Genomic DNA, 20386 nt, shown 5'->3' with positions numbered 1-20386 from the left:
TGATTTTTTACTTTTGTCTCCCTCTGTGGGAATCTTTGAGTCAAGTACAAGTACTTTACAAAGAGTTTGACTAGAAGGTTGGCATATGAAGAGCAATTTCATTCATATTCTATATGACAAAATTGAATATTGCAGCCTTATAATGACCATATCTCTCTCTCTATATATAAGTATTTGTCTTATTATACTGCTTTGGTTTTCTGGCTTGAATGAACTGTAAAAGCTGGAAAAATGGAAAATACAGGAATAGTCTTTGCCTAATACACCTCAGTATCCACAGTGTAAGGTAAGAACCATGGGGGAAATAATATGGGAGAACATTTGGGGATAAAATTGGTGTCACGGTCCAACAGAAAGGAGAGCTGTGTCAGCCATGAAACAGTTTCAGAACACAGGCTGAACCTCTGAACTTGAGGGTGGCACAGCATCCCCAAGTAATTCTTGAGTGAGATGCTACAGTTTCTTCTCCTTTCAGTTCTAGAGATATTGTGATGCCAGGCTGAAGTATTATCCCACCACCGCTTTTTTTAAGCATCTGTTTTCCTGAAGGAAAGTTTATTCTGTCTGTCTCTTACCTGATGCAGAAATTCTTGCTTTTCACTTTCTCTCTTCCACAAGGAGGATATAGCTTTCCCCTTTTAGAAGGGGAATTAATGAAGAAATTGATGAATGACGGTAGAGGATGGTTTGTATCTTTTATGTTTCTAGTGCACCCTCATATATATGCTGTACTTTGGTGGTCCTCCTCAGCCCTACTGGATATCCTGAGGGGTACAGGCCCATTTCCAGGAACCCTGAAGTCTTTGAAGATGAAAAACTTAAAGGTGCTAAGAAACTAAGTCAGGCAACACAGTCAGTGTAACTAGAAATGCTTAAGAGGCAGAAGTAAAATAATGAGGAAAAATGTCAGCTGCTAAAGAAAGAAATTTCTTTCCTGCCACCCTCCACAGATAAGGTAGTGAACCCTTTCATGCTATCTGCAAAGATGAATTCTAAATATTTGGGGTATGAAGAAATGAGCAGCTGTGCCACTGACAGTAATACAAAAGAAGCAGAAATTTTTTAATTATTTCATGTGTTTCTGCAATACTTACATTGCTAAGATCAACAAAAGCCTGCAAAAAATGTAAATCAGTAACCCAAAGGAGAGCAAGGTAATGCACTTTATTATTGAATACACAATTATTAGGCATGAGGCAGGAAGCTTTTTCATTGACAGGATAAACGAGAGCCATTGAGGCACAAGAGATAAGAAACACTTTAGTCGGAGCCATTATTTTTGCCCCGCCTCCTTTTTTCCGTAGAAGACTGAGGGCAGGCGTCTTTATTGTGCTGATCAGATAAGATAGCATGGTGAAAGCAGGGGGGCCTTGCAGTCATTAAGATGCTGATTGCCCAGTGTCACAAGCCTGCTGAGAAATTGAACCACTAAGGCAGGTCCTGGTGGGTGAGTTAGAATCACGTCTTCCTGATGTGGTTATGTTTTGCAGTAATTTTCAGAACAGCAAATCTGCTTAACTCTTTCTGTGAGAAAACACTGTAAGTTTATGCTTCATTCTCACATTATCATGATTATGATTGTTGTCATTATGTTGACTCTGACTGACCAGTCCTGTCTTTAGTTTCTTTTTGAGCAACCAATTTGATTATGTTAAACTCTGATTCTGGAGTAAGTACTACTCCAGTGTGTTGGAGAACATTCACAGCTCCAGACACCTCAGCCAGGTTTAGGATTCCCCAGGGATTGCCACATGACTTATACAGCAAAGAGCAGGCAGCAAGGTGATAGCATGTGATTCCATCTGAAGACAGCTAAACATGTCACTTACTCTGAACCTAGCATCCCACACTAGGGAAAGGTGGTAACATTTTTTGCATAGGAAGTCTATGGGTTTTTTGCATGTTCTACATGTCTTACATTTAGAGATCAGTCTTGACTATTTAAGCATCCAAGAAAGTCACTGAGGAATGTAGATACCATTGAAAATAGCCTACTGTCTCAGCCTCTGCTACACTGGAGCTAATCACCCTCTGAGGAAACTGGCTTAGTGAATGCTGAGAGAGTAAATGGATCATTTGAGTTTTTGGGGGTTTTTTTTCAGATTTTTAATTTTTATTTTATTCTGGTTCTGCTCACATAATAACTGCCCTTATTTAAGAATAATTACACTGAAACTGTGTCAGGGGTGGACACTGGAGAGCAGAAGTAACTTGAACTTCTTTCTAAATTCCTATTTTATTTCTTTCCAAAGCACAATCTCAGGAGATTCAACTAGAATAGAAACTATGCCACCTTGTACAACTTTTGGAAAAAATAAAACATTTTTTAATCTGAGAGATTTAGGCAATCAAACTGATCAGAGATCTAGAATATCCTATGACCACTGTTTACTCTGTCATTGACAGGTTTGGCCATTTTAGAGTGTTTCTTAGCTGTGACTCTTCTGATGCCATAAAAAGCTGTATAGATAGAAGTATCTACACATCTGGATGGTGTATTTTCATTGTCTAAATCTTTGGGCTCTCAGAAGAGCATCAGTTACTTTAGCATTTGTGCTAAAGGTTGATTCTTTTCTCTCTATCAGGGAAATACCACATTTCTAAATGTGCACACTGTAGCTATAGTTTGCTGTATACTTGATAGCATCTTAGGAATGGAAATAAATGCTCTTCATTCCTCTTCTTTTTGTATATTTAATACTAATCTTGGGGGAAAATGTTTTGCAATAGGTAGAACAAATTGCTTGAAATGACACATCCACTACTGAGCAATCTTTGGTGCCTTTACACTTATTTAATGATTTGTCAATAGAACAGGTTTCCAAAATCAACCAGATTCTCACAATGTGTGATCAGCAGGTCAAGAGTAAGAGAGAACAGAACAGGTTCCAAAGCAATTTAGTACATTTTATGACTGCCAACTGTTTTCTGTCTACATACTTTCAATCCAAGTCAAGTTGCAAGTGAACTGATTCTTGTGGTCTCAACTTAGTGATACAAAACAATATGTATATTGCAGAGTTGCTGCAGATCTTGGCACAGTTATGGGAAATCGGTATGTCCAAGCAAGGAAGGCTGATGTTTGCTTGAGCAGTGAGAAAGTTTCTCAACATCTTTATTTTTTTTTAGTTTAACAGAAAAGTTAAAGCTTCCATTCTTCTATGTGTGTATTGTCCAGGAGCAGCTTTTATAAGAATCTGAGAACATCTGTTGATAACTTTTGGTTTCTTAGACTTTTTTCCCCCACTGGTGTGTTATACTGAGATTTCTTTTTCTACTGAAGATGGTGTTGCAGAATACCACCTGATGTTTCCAGTTCTGTGAAAAGTTTTCAAGCTTCTTGTTAGTTATAACACCTTTCCTGTGAATATCATTCCAACAGAGTAATTCAGCCAAAGGGGGATACAAAGGTCTCGCCAGGAGGAAGTCATGACAGAGCACCAAGTTGTAGCTATGTATATCTAAGCAATTATCTGTAGCTGCTCACTATTTCAAAATAATTGGATCAACAGTGTGTTTTCTTTAAGAATAGAATAATTCTTATTGCTAGTTTTTTGGACACACATTTTTTCCAGTTGTAAGCAAGCCACAGGTCTCGTATCTAATGAAAGTTCATTACAAGTTTGAATGGGAGGTATTTGTGTATCTAGTGTGCTAATTGTTATTATAGATTACTTCAAACATATCCTATTATGTTTTTGGTATGCTGGATCTTAAGAAATATAACTGGATATAAAATTTCTTCAGTAATGAAATAGGACTATACTGTTCGGCATTACTGATTTCTAGGCAAAAACCTGTGTGCTTCCATTTTGATGTATAAAGGTTCTGAAGTCTCCCCCCAAATTTAAAGCTGATTTCCAAGTAGAGTAAAATTAAAAAATTAATACCTTTAAGAAATTTCTGATGATATGCTGCATGCTTTCGATTATAGAGGTAAGAAGAACACCAGGTTACATTTAAAACATTTTTTTTAGTATTTAGATTATCCAGCATATCGTGTCTTAGAGACTTATATACCTGTTCAGAGAGAGAATAATTTGTTCTCTTCAATAAAGAGAATTAAATGTATATTTATTAGGATTGTTGTCAGCTATATTCATGACATTGTTAATAATCATTAAAAATAGTAAACATTCATGTGTTTCGAGAATAGTTTAGCATAGTCATACTATACTATATATATACATATATTTATATATATTTTATACATATAAAATAAGGCAGTGGCAAAGGAAACATTTTAGCATATAGTTACATACTAAAATGTTCCCTTTGCCACTGCCTTATTTTATCATCAGGAGAGGAACTTGTATCTAAAAATACTTTTCTTCCATTGTCTTTGTATGATACTATTAATTTTCAAAATACTTACATACTTATTTGATTTCCGTTGTCCTTTGCCTTCATGTTAACATGTTATAGCAGGACATAATGCCACCTGTTCCATTTTCATACAGCGAGAACTACAGAGATGATGTTTATAATTTTTTTCTTCAAGTTTCTCTTTTTGGGATAATTTACTACCTATGTCTAGTGAGATGTTATTAGAATAATGCTTTTTTAACAATATCTGAAGTTACAGAATTGGTATTTCTATCACTGGGGTTTTTTTGTGGTTTGTTTTTTGTTTTTTTTTTTTAATCGAGAATCAAAGTTAATACTTTTGATCAGAATTTCAATAGTTGGTTTTATTTCTGCAATTTACATTACCTATTTTGGTAGCTGTAAGTAGTGTTATTACTGGTTGTTCTCCATGATGTTTTGCCAGGAACTGGCACAATCTCAAAGACTTTTTCCCCAAATTTCAGAGGGAATAAGAGTAAGAATCTGTTTTTGCAACATAGCCATAAAGTTTATGTTAAGATGAGTCTAGCTGTAATGTGTGGGTGTATGTTACTTCATATTGCCTTCTCTTTTATCTTAAAAGAAGAATTACCTATTCCAAAATGAATTCAAAGCACAGAGCTGAGCCCACACGAAGTACCGCTGGTGATCTTGAACTGTGCGGCGCTGACTTTTTGCCAAGCATATCTTATCTATCATTCAGATGTCAGTCCTCTAATTCCAGGCACCTTCCTGTTGCACAGGCCAGAGGAAAAATACTATGTGTGAAGCAATAAAACACTGAAAATCAAAATACTTCAGGGGTGACCTGAATAAAATTATCTAAATAGCTTTTCTATGTTTTTTGTGATTATTATTTTTATGGAGACATAACTAATAATCAGCCAACTTTCTGCTTATTTTTCCAAACCTCCTTCTGATGGACTCTGCAGCTAACAGAAACTGTTTATCACAGTGTGCTTATAATGTCTTAATCTTATTTTTAATTAAGTAATTTTTGAAACTATTTTTTCTAGTTGCAGCATTGTTTTGCAATAATATTGTAAAAACACTATTGAGGATCATAAAATTTTGTTCTAAGTCTTTCCGTGACTAAAGTTATTCTTTTTTTTTTGCTATACTATTTTAAGAATTGCATGTAAACAATAACTTTTAGCCAATGTTTTAAAAAAAATCAAATGGAAAGCACTAATATTATCCATAATGCATATGTATTCATTTTAAAAAATAGCAGTCTCTTCAATGTCAGTATGAGTGGTTTAGCTTTCTCTGTGACATGTCCAATATTTTTGCTTGATTAGATAATATCTTCTTTGTGGTTTTGTTCATTTGTGAGCATAGGGGAAGTGAAGATTCCAAGGAGTGGCATCAATAGAACCGGTTCCTATCTCATGTTCTGCCATTTGAATCAGAGCAGAGATGCATAAAATGCTGAAAACAGTACAAGCAGACTATTAGAGTTGCTAGGTTTTTGTGTTTATTTACACAAATGTAATTAAACAATGTGCAGCACAAAAGAGAATTAATCCCAGTAATCTTAACTGAAAAATTAGTTATGCTGAAATAACTATTTTTAAATAATAAAGGAACAACAGAAACTATATGAGGAAATACAGTGAAGCAAAGTTCCCATTTGTCTTGAGTAGTCCTTAGGAAATTGTTAAGGATTCAGCAGGAAAAAAAAAATTACAAGTTAATGGAACTTAGATTCAATAAATCATGCAGTTAGGAAGCAGAGGCGTTAAAAGAACAGCATTTGTAAGGAAAATATAAAACTATATCTGTCATCATAAAGTTTCATAGTAGTAAGGCTTGTACTGAGCAAGGCACTAGGATTTCAGGTCACAAGCTGCTGTTTCAGTATTACCCATGCCAGGAACTTTGAGAGGATCCAGTGAAGTTTGAAGGCTGATTTTGCTATCCCTATTTCTTCAGCTAGTCAGCCATGGCTTACATTTAGTTCTGAGTCTCATCCCTTCATCTGCTTGTTTTGGACCTGATGACTCTGTCTAAAATTCTTTGACACCTATTTCAGACTGAGGAAATTGCTTGTTGGTGCTTTCTCTTTTGTCACTAATGTGTCTATGAAGAACAATTTCATTCCTTCTCTTTTCTTCGAGTTTTTTTTACCACTGAAATCTAGGTAAAGAATCTAAGTTAGAGCAATGAATGCAGATGTATATTTCCCCTCTTATCTCTATAAAGTCATTAGGATACTGTATGAACTGTTGAATGCGGTCAACATATGACAAGTACCAGCAGAGGCTTAGCTGGCTTTCAGCTAGAAAATAAGCATTAGCTACAGGTCACGGAATAAACATAGATACAGGAAAAAACGTTCAGTGGGAAAGCGTGAAAATTAACATGTACAAGCACAGCAAAGTTTTATAAAGTACACATTAACTCTCTCGGTCCCATCTTCCAATGTGTACTCAGGAGTGACACCAGGGCCTGTAGCAGTTTCAAGTCCTAAGTGATCTTGGAATCTTAACTTCTATGCAGCAGTGCTTCGGTATGTTCAGGTTCTGCAGTAATGGGTGTTGTCCTAAATCTAGTGGTACATTTAGAGAAGTTACAGCAAGAAAAGGGAATATGAAACCCTGCTGGAACTCAGGGACCCTTGCAGAATACATATGCATAACACAACTTTTCTTCAGCACATACCTCCCTGGGAACAACGTTAAGCTAACAAGGCTATAAGAATGGGATGATTATGCTCCACAGACCTGCTCATGTGTCACTTATAATTGATATCCTGAGAAGCCTAAGTATTAAGATTCAGCAGTGGTCACAAAGAAATCTCATCAAAAGCTGAAACTGAATCCAGACCATCTTGTGCCTAAGTTGGATTCCTTGATACTTTCTTTTCCCTAGTGATTATTCCTGTTCTTACATGAGCACTCCCTCATTTGAATGTGACAAATAGAAGGATAGCTAAAAAGTTAGGAAAATAATTTAGCTCAACCCATTTTGCAGGTTTTCTTGAAGCATGACTCAAGAACAGGGGAGCAGCAGAGACCTATTTAGTGAAAAACCCTGGTGTTAAATTCTATTGTATTTCTAAGAACCATTGCAGAAATTTAATTTGGTTTTTGTTTCTGAAATGTTCACCATTTCCCTGAGAATATGCACTGTTTAGTCCTCATTAGAAGGGGAGGTAAAATTTCCTTTTCCCCAGAAGTTATTTTGCTAAGGGTTCATAAAACATGTGGCTATAATTGTACAGTCTTTAAGCAATACCTGGCCTTTTAACAGATTTCTTTTTCTGTGATTGATAATGAAAAGATTCATTATATGAGCAGATACAAGGGATGTCATGAGTCATGGAGAAAGCTGTGAGGGGAAGGAGGAAATCCCAAGTCCCATGGATAGTGTTAAAAACTGCTTGAGGTTAACAGATATATCGGATTCAAGGTTAAACCTTAGGGAGCTTAGGTTTTAAGGTGGTATCCAGGAGATTTGTTTTTTTTTTACCATGATTGTTGAGTGCGTATATAATATTTTTCTGCAGACAAAAAAGCTGACAAGTGGGTAAAACAAAATTTGATGGGTTAAAGTTATCTCTTGATCGAGATTTGTAGGGTGATAAGAGAGGAATTGTGGTGTTGAAACATAAAAATACAATAGGTAATGGCAGTCCTTATCTGTGTGTTGCTTGTTGCACTCAACACATTCTGATACATCAACACACAGAAACCCAAAGATGTACAGCTGACTGTATTGCAGGACCCATGTGTATTGTTTCTCTCAGAAACACTTTTTTTCCTCTAATTGACCACAGTTGTTTAGATCTCTTTCTTTTAGAACAGTGAAAGCCAGAAAGCCAAAACTGACAGCAAGCCTTTCCATTTCTCTTTCACCACAACTTGCATAGATTACAGTTTCTCTGAAAAGTGTCTCTGGAGTTTTAGAGCTTTCTGATACACGGTAACACTATCTAGAATTAACAGGCATTGCTGTGTGGCAGTTCCTTTATGCACCAGTGTAGCAAACTCAGAATCAGCTGCAATGCAATTCCAAACTGTCATTTAGGCTTTTTTTAGCCTTAGAAAAAGCCATGACAAAGAGTAATCAACTTCATCTTCTTTTTTTGAATCTTCAGTTAATAGATCAGGGCAGTATTCCCTAATAATTTCCCTTCATTATTAAAGAAATATGATGTTTGTGAAGTGGCATAAAAGTGCTGAAGTTCAAAAAAATAGTACTATGTATTGTCTGCATATCTCTCAGGAATATTATAAAGAGAAATTTCAGCAATACTAAAAAGAGTAAACATAAATTTTAAAAAATAACATAGAAATCCAATGACCCTTAAGGAACCAAAGCTAGAAATACAGTAATAAAGACACTAGAGACTTGACTACAAAGATCAGTTTTACTCCTACCTCTTCTAATGTTTTCCTGTGTAGTTGTAGGCAAATCTCTTTGTATTTCCATTAACCTTCAAAAATCCGCAATACTGACTCCTTCTTTGTTTTTGCTGTTTACTTCTTTTGTTTTGTTCTTTAGAGACATTGGGGGAAAAAAAAAAGGCAATTTTTCCATAATTTCCTGGCTTATTATTCCTACACTAACTTTTCTTTGCTTTCTAACTCTAAAAATCAAATATAGATCCTGCATATCTACCAACTGCAGGAAAAGAAGTTGGGCTCCCTCTTTACAGGAGGCCCGTTTGACAACAATTTTAATCACTTTATAACCCACAGTGTGCCATTAGTTGGGGAATGGAACATATATCTGAATTAAATACAATGCCACTCATTATCAGGAGTCCTTTGGAGCTGTTAGCATTACAATAAGTTATTTTTATTACTGCACAAATGTATTGATTTATGAGCACACAATAAATAAAAAAATAGGCACATTTATAACACAGAAGAAAGAAATATGAGGAAAAGGAGAAATGTAAAGTCCTCCACATTGTGTTTTTCAGAGTAGCCAATGTTTTTAATGAACTAAAGAAAATATAAAACTGAAATGATAGGTCATAGTAACTAGGGGAAGGATAATAGCATCATATAAAAAACTCCTGGAAAACAATAGCATTTAAGTTCTTAACTACAGATCTCATTTGAAAACAGACTAAATATCCTTTGTCTTTCATGCAGTTTATCGGAATTGCCTGAATGGTTCAGCATTATTCCACTCAGACCTTGATGCAATGTCAAAACAGAATTTTGTCTGAACCAGACAGCATGCTGCCACCTGACTGACATTTATCAGTATTAACTCTACTCTTCTAACAGTATTCTGAATGGAATTTTCCTTTCATGGACCATGGGAGTTTTGAAGAACCACATATTTGTTACTGACCAGGCACCAACCAATACTCAGTGTGCAGATGGCTCTTTATCTGTACACAGCAAACCCTTTATTGAGGATACATTGGCACTGCTGCTCCCGTTTAGCAAGTCAGAAAACTGAAACACAGAATGTGTAAGATGTTAAAAAATCTGCTGGCAGGACACAGCTGTTCTGTATAGTTACCTGTTAGCAGAGCATGCTACTTGACTTCCACCAGATTTTCTGGTAATAATTATAGCATAAAAGGTTCACCTAGCACATACAGTATATAAATTATCACTTCAAGATGGGGATATGGATTTCTTCTATCCCACTGTTTTCCAACTGTTCTCTCTTCATACACACACACAGCTAAAGTCTTGTGGATTGTTCCATTTTTGGTGGAAAATAGGTGAACTTTCAAATACTCTATCATTGTCTGTTAACAATTAAGAAATGAAACAAACAAAAAAAGTACACTGACACTATTGTATATTTATGACACAGAAATGAAAACTTTGAAAGGTCTTTTATTATCAATAAAAGTAAAAGCAATTGTTTACCCTGAAATGTGTAAATTTGATTAAATAAAAGCACCTTAAAATCTTCCCTTACTGACGTTCACAAGTTTTAGAAGAAATAATTTGGTTCCAGTGCTGCACTCTTAGCCTGTCTCAGCCAAATGCTACAAGGTCTTAAGTGTTGTGCAAGCCTTTGAAGGTTTCAGTGGGTCTTTAGAAATGCCATAGTCCTTATGCTGGCAGCCAGCCCAGGATGAATTTTACTTTTGATGGCAGCAGCTGTGTATCTATCAGGTTTCTGAATATGTGAGGAGCGCAGAGCAGGGTGGTGCAGTCCCCAGGCAGCTGCCGAATGCAGGAGAAACAGAACTGCCATGCTGGGACCAGGGCCACCGAGTAACAGGCACCAGCTGGGGTTTTTGTCCTTTGGCATGTGACCCTTCTCATTCTGCTACAAGACTTTCTGGCAGTTTCGGCACTTTAGAAGACACATTTCTACCCTGTGGACAACCTCAGTTATAGGTGTCAGTCCTAGAAGCACAAACACTCCTTCTTTTTCTCTTCTTACATGGCAACTAGTGGTTGCATTTACATGTCTTGAAAATAAAAAAATTATGGGAGAAAAACTTTGAAAATAAAAAATTGTAACAATTGGAATGCTTTGAATATTGCAAAATCAAGAAATGACATCTCTAAAGCAATAAACAAGCATTTAAATAATGTACTAAACTTTTATGATTCACAGAAGATACATGACAGCATGCTCTTATTACCATTATTATGGATGTTTATCTTAGTATCTGTGAAGATTCAGCTCTATTATTTGCTAGGCTTTCAAGAATGGACAAAGAACAAAGCTGAGATTTCTCTGCTTCCTAGAGATTTTAAACAAAAGAGGAAACACGATGGGTTTCATTGTTTCTTCTAATTTTTATTTTTACTGCCTAATATTGAATTATGTCTTCTTTGATTATTTTGTCATGTGGAGACTGAGTAACCTAGTGACTGTTTACTTAAAAATAAACTAAAAAAATAAGTAAAATCAGCTCTTTTCAGAACTATCAATATTTGGGCTTACTTACTGAAAGACTGCTGATCAGCACACCTTCAGGATTTTTCTCAGTGACTCATATTCCCTTCACACTGGCAATGTAATCTAACACCACTCCAAAGCTGTCAAGAGGGGGGAGCCAGCAGCACTGCTCCATGTCCATCCCTCTCACTGCACCACAAGCAGAACCTGCAGCATGTCCTACATGTTGTTCTTAACACCTTGAGTTCATATGCTGGTAAACCTGGGAGCCCCACAGGTCTGGGACCTGTCGGGTCTGTGGGAGATAACTGGAGGGCACAGGGAAGGAAATGAGAACTCATTTTGCACCATGCAGCTGTAACTGGTCTGTCTGCAAAAGCGCACAAGTACTTTAATGTAGCAATCTCAGTTCAAGTAAAAGTCAAACCTTTCTTGGCAATTGATTAAATAAAAAAAAAGGGGGGGGGGGAAGAGTAGGGTATAAAGGAAGCAATTATATTTTAAGTTAGACATTTGAGTGGATTTAGGTGGTTTGTTTCCAACATACCTCTCCTTGTCTATTGATCAACATCCCCTGGGATCAAAATACCTTCCTGAGAATCTGCTCTATTTCCTTCTCCATCTGAAAAATAAAGACATAGCTGTATTGCAGTGAATATCTCTGTATAAGGAACTTTACCCTGCATTCCACTGTCTCACCCTGCATATCCTAGAAATCAAAAACTCAGTGAAGTGTGTTAAGAATGCAATAGTTCCCCACTGCTGTAGGCACCTCAGATATAGACTTAGTCATTCCTGAGTTCCTCTTTCCATCCATCCTGTTTCCTGTGTTTCAGACCAACCTTTAGGATAAACAGACCCACATATTTTTGTTAATTCCTTTTCTGTCATGTTTTATGGTTCTATCACTGGTACATTTTTACTGTCATTAAAATACTACCTGTGGCCAGTCTACCTCTCCTAACTCTCATCCCCTTCATGTTTCTGTCATCCTCACAAAGTATCTTGGGCTCCATTTAATCTTTTCTCACTTTTCTGAACTCTGTTTAGATCTTCCACCAGTTCCCTTGTGCCATTCCCATTCTATCAAGTCCCTTTGAGTAAGTTTTTTACCTCATACTCTCCTTCAGCCTTGTCCTCTGTCTTCTCTTGTCTCTACCACAACTGAGGAAGATCATTCCACTTTTATGATTTCCAACAGCAATATTTGCAACCTTGACTTGAATTTATTGGCTTTTACCGTGGATGTTACAAATACAGTATTTGATTCTCCTCCCAATTACATCTATTTTAATATAATTCCATTTGATTCAGTCAGGTTATTCTTAAATTAGTAATATAATTGAGAGGTTAATTGAACTAGAAGGTCAAAATTTGGATTTATCTCCTTCCAATACTTTGTAATAAAAGATGGAATATTCCCAGGGAGAAGTTAAATAGAATAAATGTTACAGCTTGGCAACAGTTTTTTCTAAATACCTACTTCTAAAACTGGATTGCAAGGCTATTGTCTGTATATATTTCTTTCGCCGCTTAGTTTTGTCCTTTCTGTTAACATAAATCCTGGATATGAGACTTTTTAAATGCTGGGGATAGCATACATTAGTTTTGTTGAGGACATATTCTGTGGACAGATAGATATGAGAAGATAAAAAGAACTGTGATCCATATAGTCAATCAAAACCTAATTAATTTATTTAGACTGGAAAAGGAAATTCATCTCTCATCTTCACATGCATCTTGTTTCATTCTCATAATTCTGCCCACATTAGTTCCACAGAGAAACTGAAAGATAAAAATTAAAATCTTAAATAGCTTAAAACGGAAAAGTGGTTTCCCAAGTGTGTGCAGTAGGAGAAACTTAGTACTGTAAGTCCTTGGATTTGTATTTTCCAAGACAAAAATTTGATGCTGATTAACACAGATTTTTTCCACATCTCATTTTCTGCTGGTAATATGTCATGAAATCAATTTTTCTAGAGATATTTTTTTTAATTCTATCATCTGGACCAATCATGTTATGTAAATGCAAATGACAAAAATTGTATAAAACTTGTTAGAACTGATGGAGACTTCAATTCTGATCAGTTACAGGAAAATACTGTAGCTTCCACAATTTATAATATAAAAATAATTACTCAAGTAAGCATTTACTTACAATAACCATTACCTAATAGGCTCTTGTTTGGAAGACTGCTTGATAGAGAAGGGGATGGTTCACAAAAACACTTGATAAATAGTAAATAAATGTGCAGCTATTAAATGGAAAATATATGAATAGGTACATTACTGAGAAAGAGTCTGAGGGGGAAAAAAAGGGAAAATGTAGTAGAGGCTGAAAAAGAAATAAAAAGACAATATTCTTGGAGGCAGGGAAAAAGAGGGGAGGCTTAATAATAGTCCACTCCATTTCCAGCATATTTGGTTAATGTTTTTTTGAAAAATAAGACTTTGTTCAAATAAAACTTCTGCTCAAATAACATAAAAAGCATTTGAAGCAAATTAAAATCTGATATTAAATGTCTTTTCTATATGTGTGGCAAAAACACAGTCTTATCCTACATTAATGTTCACTTTACTACTATGAAGACAACTGCCATAATTAATACCAACAAAGCAGTTCAGGAATAGGAAATCTGTGGTGAGCAGTGGGTATCTGTGTCCTCAGGTAAAAATGTTTGGATATGGATTAAAAAGTAAAACTAACTAGTGTCCTAGATTAATTTGGAATTAGACACTTTTGAGTGCAAATATAACATGTGAGTCACTGAATAACTCAGAAAGAAATATAACTTTTTACTGAAAAACAGAAATAATCCTTTTCTGTTAAGAGTCACCTTCAAATTGAGTATCCCTAGAACTAGATTTTTCACATTATCAAACATTCTAGTTTCAGGCAAATCTTAAAGCCCACTCTGCTTTAAGTTTTATTACAGCTCTGAGGTACATATATTTTGTAGTCATATTCATCAATAAAGCAATAACCCATAGGTCAGGAAAAACTTGTTACATCTACAAAGTATTGCCTTCAAGACATCTGTTACCGATATTGTAATGAGCTTTAAAATATTTTTAATTTTTAATTTTAAAATAATATAAATTTCATCTGATTTTCAGGTAAAAACATCTCAACCTTTAGATATTTTTGTCTTTCCAATGTTCTAACATTTCCTGTTTTATTGTGTTTTGGTGGTGCTTTTTTTAACCAAAGCAACAGATGTCCATTTCTTAGATGTTTAAAAATTAACTGTAAGAATTTCACATAGTTTTGCAATAAGGACCAAATTAAAAGATACTTACCTCACCTGCAGAACTATAAAAACCCAGTTGTAAGACTTCTTGACTTAATTCAGTGATAGTCAGGTGAATGTGATGGTAAACAGACAGTAGCTTTATTTCTCTATGCTATCTCTTTGGAACTAGCACACAAGAATCTCAATCCACAGTTATTTAAAACCCTCTTTTACAAGATTCATTGGTGAGCATTACCTTAATTGTAATGTCCTCTGACATCGGAGCCAAAAAAAAACAATAGAGGTATATTTTGTCTAATTTTCCTTTTTTATTGTTTTAGCTATTTTGTAGTCTGTTCTTTCAAGTAAGCCTTGCATATTGCTGACAACAGGCTAGGATTTCAAAAAGAGTCTGGAAATTCTTTGAGATACATTCCTACCCAGTTCAATAATTCATCTTGTATATAATGATGCTCTAGTTTAAATAGGCATGTTAACAGACAGAAGAGCCACAATAGATATATTGTCTCATTAGTGCTGCTGGTGCAATTACTAATTCACAAATATTGAAACTAGCACTGATAGAGATAAATTCATTTCTCATAATTTAATAATGCTAATCACAAGGAACAGTGGACACCTACAACTATTGGCAGTAGAGCAATGTGAATTTTAGTACAGAAATGTAAGTCACTAACATTTTGTCTGCTTTGCAAATATTATGTTGTTAAATACTTATGGTATTAGCTTTTTACTATGGTTAATCTTTTTGCATTTCTTCTGCTATTTTATCTGCTCACAAATCTTTGGTTCAAACTCTTGCAGCAGACAACCCTGTTCAGTTAGTCATGGGTGGTTTTATAGTTGAATGCCAAAAGAGATTTCAAGGTTTTATTTTACCCATTCTGTATTCCCAAATGGCAAAATATTAATGTAAATTTAGTGTCATTTAGTCATTCATCAGCTTCTCTTAATTCATTTTCCTTATTAAACAGAGAGGGTTCTTCATATGACAAAACTGTGCCATATCAGTTTCTTACAATAATATTTAGTAAGTTCTGATACATTTAACACATGAGACAAAAATTGGTTTTTTAGTCATCCATATAAGGCTAATGAAAATGAACAAATTTTGAGAAGGCAAAAATCAGCATCTTAATAACCTGCATTTCCCTAGCTGATGAAATGCCTTATTTTGAACATAGTGGAAATGACCCTCGAAGTCCAAACTTCTACTAAGAAGTTTCATTAAAGTACATAAATTACAACAACTGTCAGAGATGGCATTAAGTATTCAATAAAAGTAGACTTAACACAATTAATAGCAATTAAAATTATACTTTTATGATGTCAGCCCCAGCACTGTAAAGACATAATTGCCTGTAAGGACTTCTCTAACCATATTTATCCTCTAAAACTGTCCAATTTATATGAAAAATGCCAAAAACATATCCCAAATGGGTACCATTATCTTCTTGGATTTTTAAAAGTGATCTGTCTTTATCCAGCTTGTGCACATTAAGCTAATTTACTTTAATTAGTTTTTTTCTCATTGTCTTAATAGGCATTTTGATAAGGTTTTATTGGGGAGGGGGAAGGGGGAATATTGGTTGTTTCTTTTTCTTTTCCTGACTACAGATGTTAAACTTTATTCATTGCATATCTTTAAGAAACTACTACCTGGAAATCTGCATTGAGATTTTCCCCACTCATATTTTCTCTCTTCATTTGTCAGATACATACTGAACAATAAAATGTTTAGTATTTTTTTAGAAATGTAAAACACTTGTACTTTGGCTGATTTGCTGGTAATTAAAAAAGACAGAATGACATCTTAAGCTGTGCTGTGAAAAGGAAGTTTGTTCTGGTCATAACAAATTAATTACTTCCTAGAACAGTTACTTGTGTCAATCACATCAATAGAATAGCCACAAATTAATGCTAGAGTCTTCAAGCGATATTAAGAATAAAATATAAGGGTGCCATCCACAGGTTATTGCCTGGTTTTAGGATCTAGGTTCAGCCTTCTTATTTAAATACAAAGTTAACTGGTTCCACCTCCTGATGTAATTGGGAGAACCTGTGTAATTGATAGCAAGAGGGAAGCTCCTCATATAGGTCTTTGGAATTACCCCTGGAGATAGATAAGTCACTCCATTGGCTGCTCAGTTGAGTTTCTGGTGTGTCATTGCTGATCTGCCTGTAGTCCACCTGTGTGAAGTTTAACAGAACATCTTCCTCACTCTATTTCCTTCAGAAATATGCTTTATTGATCTGACAAAGTTTGCAAAGGTATGTCCACTGTTTGACAGCATTCCTGCAGGGCTATTATTTTATTCTGTAAATTTTCTTATACAAAATGTGATAAGCCAAACCATTAGTGTGGTTTTAGTAGATTAGACTGTGATTTGCTCTTTGCTTTTCCAAATACATTTAAGATTCAATATGAATGTTTTGCAATACACAAAAGAAAAATTGATGTCTTATTTGTGTTATTGGTTGGATAGTTCCATTTTAAACCAGCATCTTCATACAGTCTAAGAATCAATAAACTATAAAGACTGCTCAGAATAGGATTGCATACAGATTAATGACAGTGAAAATAGCCCTGCATTACTTTAAAGTTGTACAAATATAGAGCGTTTTAAAGGTGTCTGGGCTTCTTCAGAAATTAAAACTTTGCTTTTGATAGCAATTCTTCAGAAAAGCATAGAATTTAGTGATGAAAAAGTAGTAAACACTGAAGAATCAATCCCTGATTCAGAGGATTCAGTGGAAAATAAGAAACTTCACTTTGGGTGCCATTATTATTTTAAATATAAATTATAATAATTCAAAGAAACAAAGTAGGTGTCTGGATTTTTTTTGGACAAATGTTTGAATATCAAATATTTACGTTAAAGGCAACTTTTAAAGGAGACCTGTCCCATAGGAACATTCAGTGTTGTTTATAACAAAAGTCCTTGAAAGTTCAATTCATTACAGCCCTGAGAACTAGAAAGTTTTAGCTTGTTCTTGGGATTTTTTGCTAACATTCAGGGCTTAATCACTTTCTGGTCCAAAAGCTAAACTCCAGACACAACACTATCAGAGGAAGGAGCTGAGTTTCCATCAGTAAATTTAGGTGTTCAGTTCTGTCATTTGCTATGCTGAACTTGGGATCTGATTTTGCAGAAATATCTTTCCAAAGCCACTATCAGAAGAAGTTGCATAGTAGGAGTACAAGAACAGAGCAAGTATGTACAGCCAATTCCATGAAATAAATCAGACTACTTGAGAGTAGCACCTCAGCCCTCCGTAGTTCTCGCAAAAAGTTTTGGGGGAACTTTTAGATCTTTTAAGTAACATGCAAATGACATACCATGACCAAACAACAATTTTATGTTGTTTGCCTCTCAGTGATGTGATTTGTAATTCATTCAGACGTCTTCTGCATCTAATATTTATTGAATAAAATCACTTGTAATAATGGAAATGGCAATTGAAAGTGATGACATTGAAAAATATATTAGTGTTAGAAAATAGGTCTTGGGATTTCCTTATGAAGTAAAAAGCATTCCAAGGCAAATAGCATAAGGAGCCATAAGTATTCCAGATGGTAAATTATTTTCTATATGACATTCAGATTTATCTCTAAAAAACCAGCATTTTTTAAATATTCATATGATCTGCCTTGTCTTCAGATTTTCAGTATTGAAAAACACTTTTCTCAGTAATGGAAGTCTAGCAGAACCTAAAAAAATATTTCTCAGATTTGTATGCTGATTATATGAGCAACGAGTTACTGGGTTATTGATGACACTGGAGATGATTATTTTGCACTTTAAAATTAGAAAATCTGAATATATCAAACTGTGGAAGTTTCAGGATAAAACAGAGAACTGAAAGCATAAGTCAAAAATATTGAAAATTTATTGACCTTTACTGTTTTATTAGCTTTTCCTGTGTTACATGAAGGTGTATTGTTGTCTTCAAATCAGCTATTATACCTGATTCTTTTCAGTTGCTTCCAGAGGTTAAGCTTCTGTTAGTTCCTAACAGAAATACAGTTTATATATAATCTTGAGTTACTTATTGTTAAACTTCATCCCATTTCTATTACACCAGTCTTCAAGGTCATCCATTCTTTCCTGTACAATCTAAAAGTCATCTTCTGTATTGGAGCACCTCTACATACATTGTGTCATCAATAAATGTCATCAGCATGCTCCTACTATTTTTCCTAGCAAGACCACTAATGAAAATATTAAATCACATAACTGAAAAATCAGGCTCTGAGAAACTCATCCGTGTCTGGCTTTCACCACTTCCGTCAGCTATCTCTCCTTCAGGCTGTTCCTTACATATCTAACCTCTATTACAGTGAGCTCAGTTAACGTGGCATCCTATCAGTTTACTAATGGTGATGGATGAGGGCTACTGTATTTCCTATTTCCAGAAAGAAAACAGGTATTTTATTAAACAGAGGGGCAGGTTAGTCTAGCTTTTGATGCGTGAGATACAAAGACATTGGGTAGAACAAGTAAGAGATTTCTAAAGAGTACAAGAAGTATATCCAGGCAATTCTTTGCTGTGTGTACCCTCCCACCACTGGGCAGGCAGTGACTTGGAGTCTTGTTATGTCAGAGGTCAGACTCAGGTTGTGTTTAAGATGTATTAATGAATCCACTAGACCTTTTGAATTATTCATGCTTTTGCAGTATGTCAGCCTGTGATGGTGACTTGCACAATTAAATTACGTTTTTTCTTCAGGAAACCATTGTGTTTGTGAGAACCTCTTCATAGTACTAGAACTGAGAGATTCCTATTCTAATATCATAGTAATGAGTACTCCATATATCTTTATATAGGCCTTTATCATATCCTTCTTCAGTTATCAGTTATACTTTTTCGAACTGATGGACTCTGGTTCATTCCACAATCTTCTTATATGTAATGACTTCAACATCCCTCTATATTAGTCCTGTATTTTTTTTGCCTCTTTCCTAGATCTTATCCTTTTTTTTTATAGTTTTGAGATATCGTGATCAGAAATTCAGTGTAAAACATGAAGATACAGTGTGTATATTTATTGCATTAAAAAAAAGTTTCCTGCTCTGTTTTTAGGTTGAATTGGTTTTTTTTGCCCCTAATAATTTCTGATATTCTAATGTTTCTTTTTTGACTGGGGTTGCAAGCTGGTTCTTTCAGAGAACTAGCCACAATTAATCTTGTACTCTTTTTTTCAAGCAGAATTTAGAATCTACTGTTCTGAATGTATAGAAAGGGGTATTTATTCCCACATAGATTGTGTTCTATTTATTTGCACCATTTCACTCCTTCTGTGTACCATTCACATCTGTTTCAAACAAATAGCTCTCCCTGATGAAAAACTTATCACAGAGGACTCTTGAATTGTGTTCCCAGAGAAGTCCCCAATATCCTTTTTAATAAAGGAGGTTGTGGTACAATAATGATGAACCTTTTAAAGTACCCTTAATTAGTATTGTTGAGGTGAGAAATGGTAAATTGCAGTGATATAAAATTACTGCCCTGACCCTGCCATGCTACACAATTGAAATAAATAATCTTTAATTTCCTGTTCTTTATGAAAGGAAAAGAGAATATCTTTAAAAATCATTATGATAAGGAAGGATGTGTTCAAGGCCAGCTTGGGTGGTGCCCTGGGAAACCTGATCTAGTGAGTGACATCCCTGCCCATGGCAGGGGTGTTGGAACTAGATTCTTTGAGATCCTTTCAACCCAAACCATTATATGATTATATGGTATATACTTGGGACCTGGACAGTTAGATCAAATTTTTCCATATTACTGTGTAGCTGAATGAAAACTTGCCAAAATAAACACCAAGAAGTAAAAGAATTGAATTGTCTTCATTTTGACCCTTCAATTTCTTTTCACTCTATTTTTTAGTGTCACCTGTTTCCTAAACGTCAGTTTTCAGACTGCAAGTGATCTGATGCACTATT

At 35.0% G+C, this 20386-nt stretch overlaps 1 protein-coding gene across 3 annotated transcripts in view; it reads left to right on the top strand.

The window, feature by feature from the left end:
* TENM3 (teneurin transmembrane protein 3) overlaps positions 1–20386 on the top strand; it is a 594796-nt gene that overhangs the window by 108168 nt on the left and 466242 nt on the right. For 2 of the 3 annotated variants that reach the window (XM_088056017.1, XM_088056013.1), the window contains exon 1: positions 16578–16709. The exons of the other annotated variant lie outside the window; for it this stretch is intronic. The gene's annotated coding sequence lies outside the window, so the exon portion shown is untranslated. Of the gene's footprint in view, positions 1–16577; positions 16710–20386 lie in introns of those variants that run through there. 3 annotated transcript variants of the gene reach the window in all.

This window comes from Pseudopodoces humilis, chromosome 6, assembly GCF_049639895.1.
Source record: "Pseudopodoces humilis isolate 2021_Gansu_Grassland_sample_001 chromosome 6, ASM4963989v1, whole genome shotgun sequence".
Classification (NCBI taxonomy): Eukaryota; Metazoa; Chordata; class Aves; order Passeriformes; family Paridae; genus Pseudopodoces; species Pseudopodoces humilis.
This window is presented reverse-complemented; position numbering and strand designations above follow the sequence as displayed.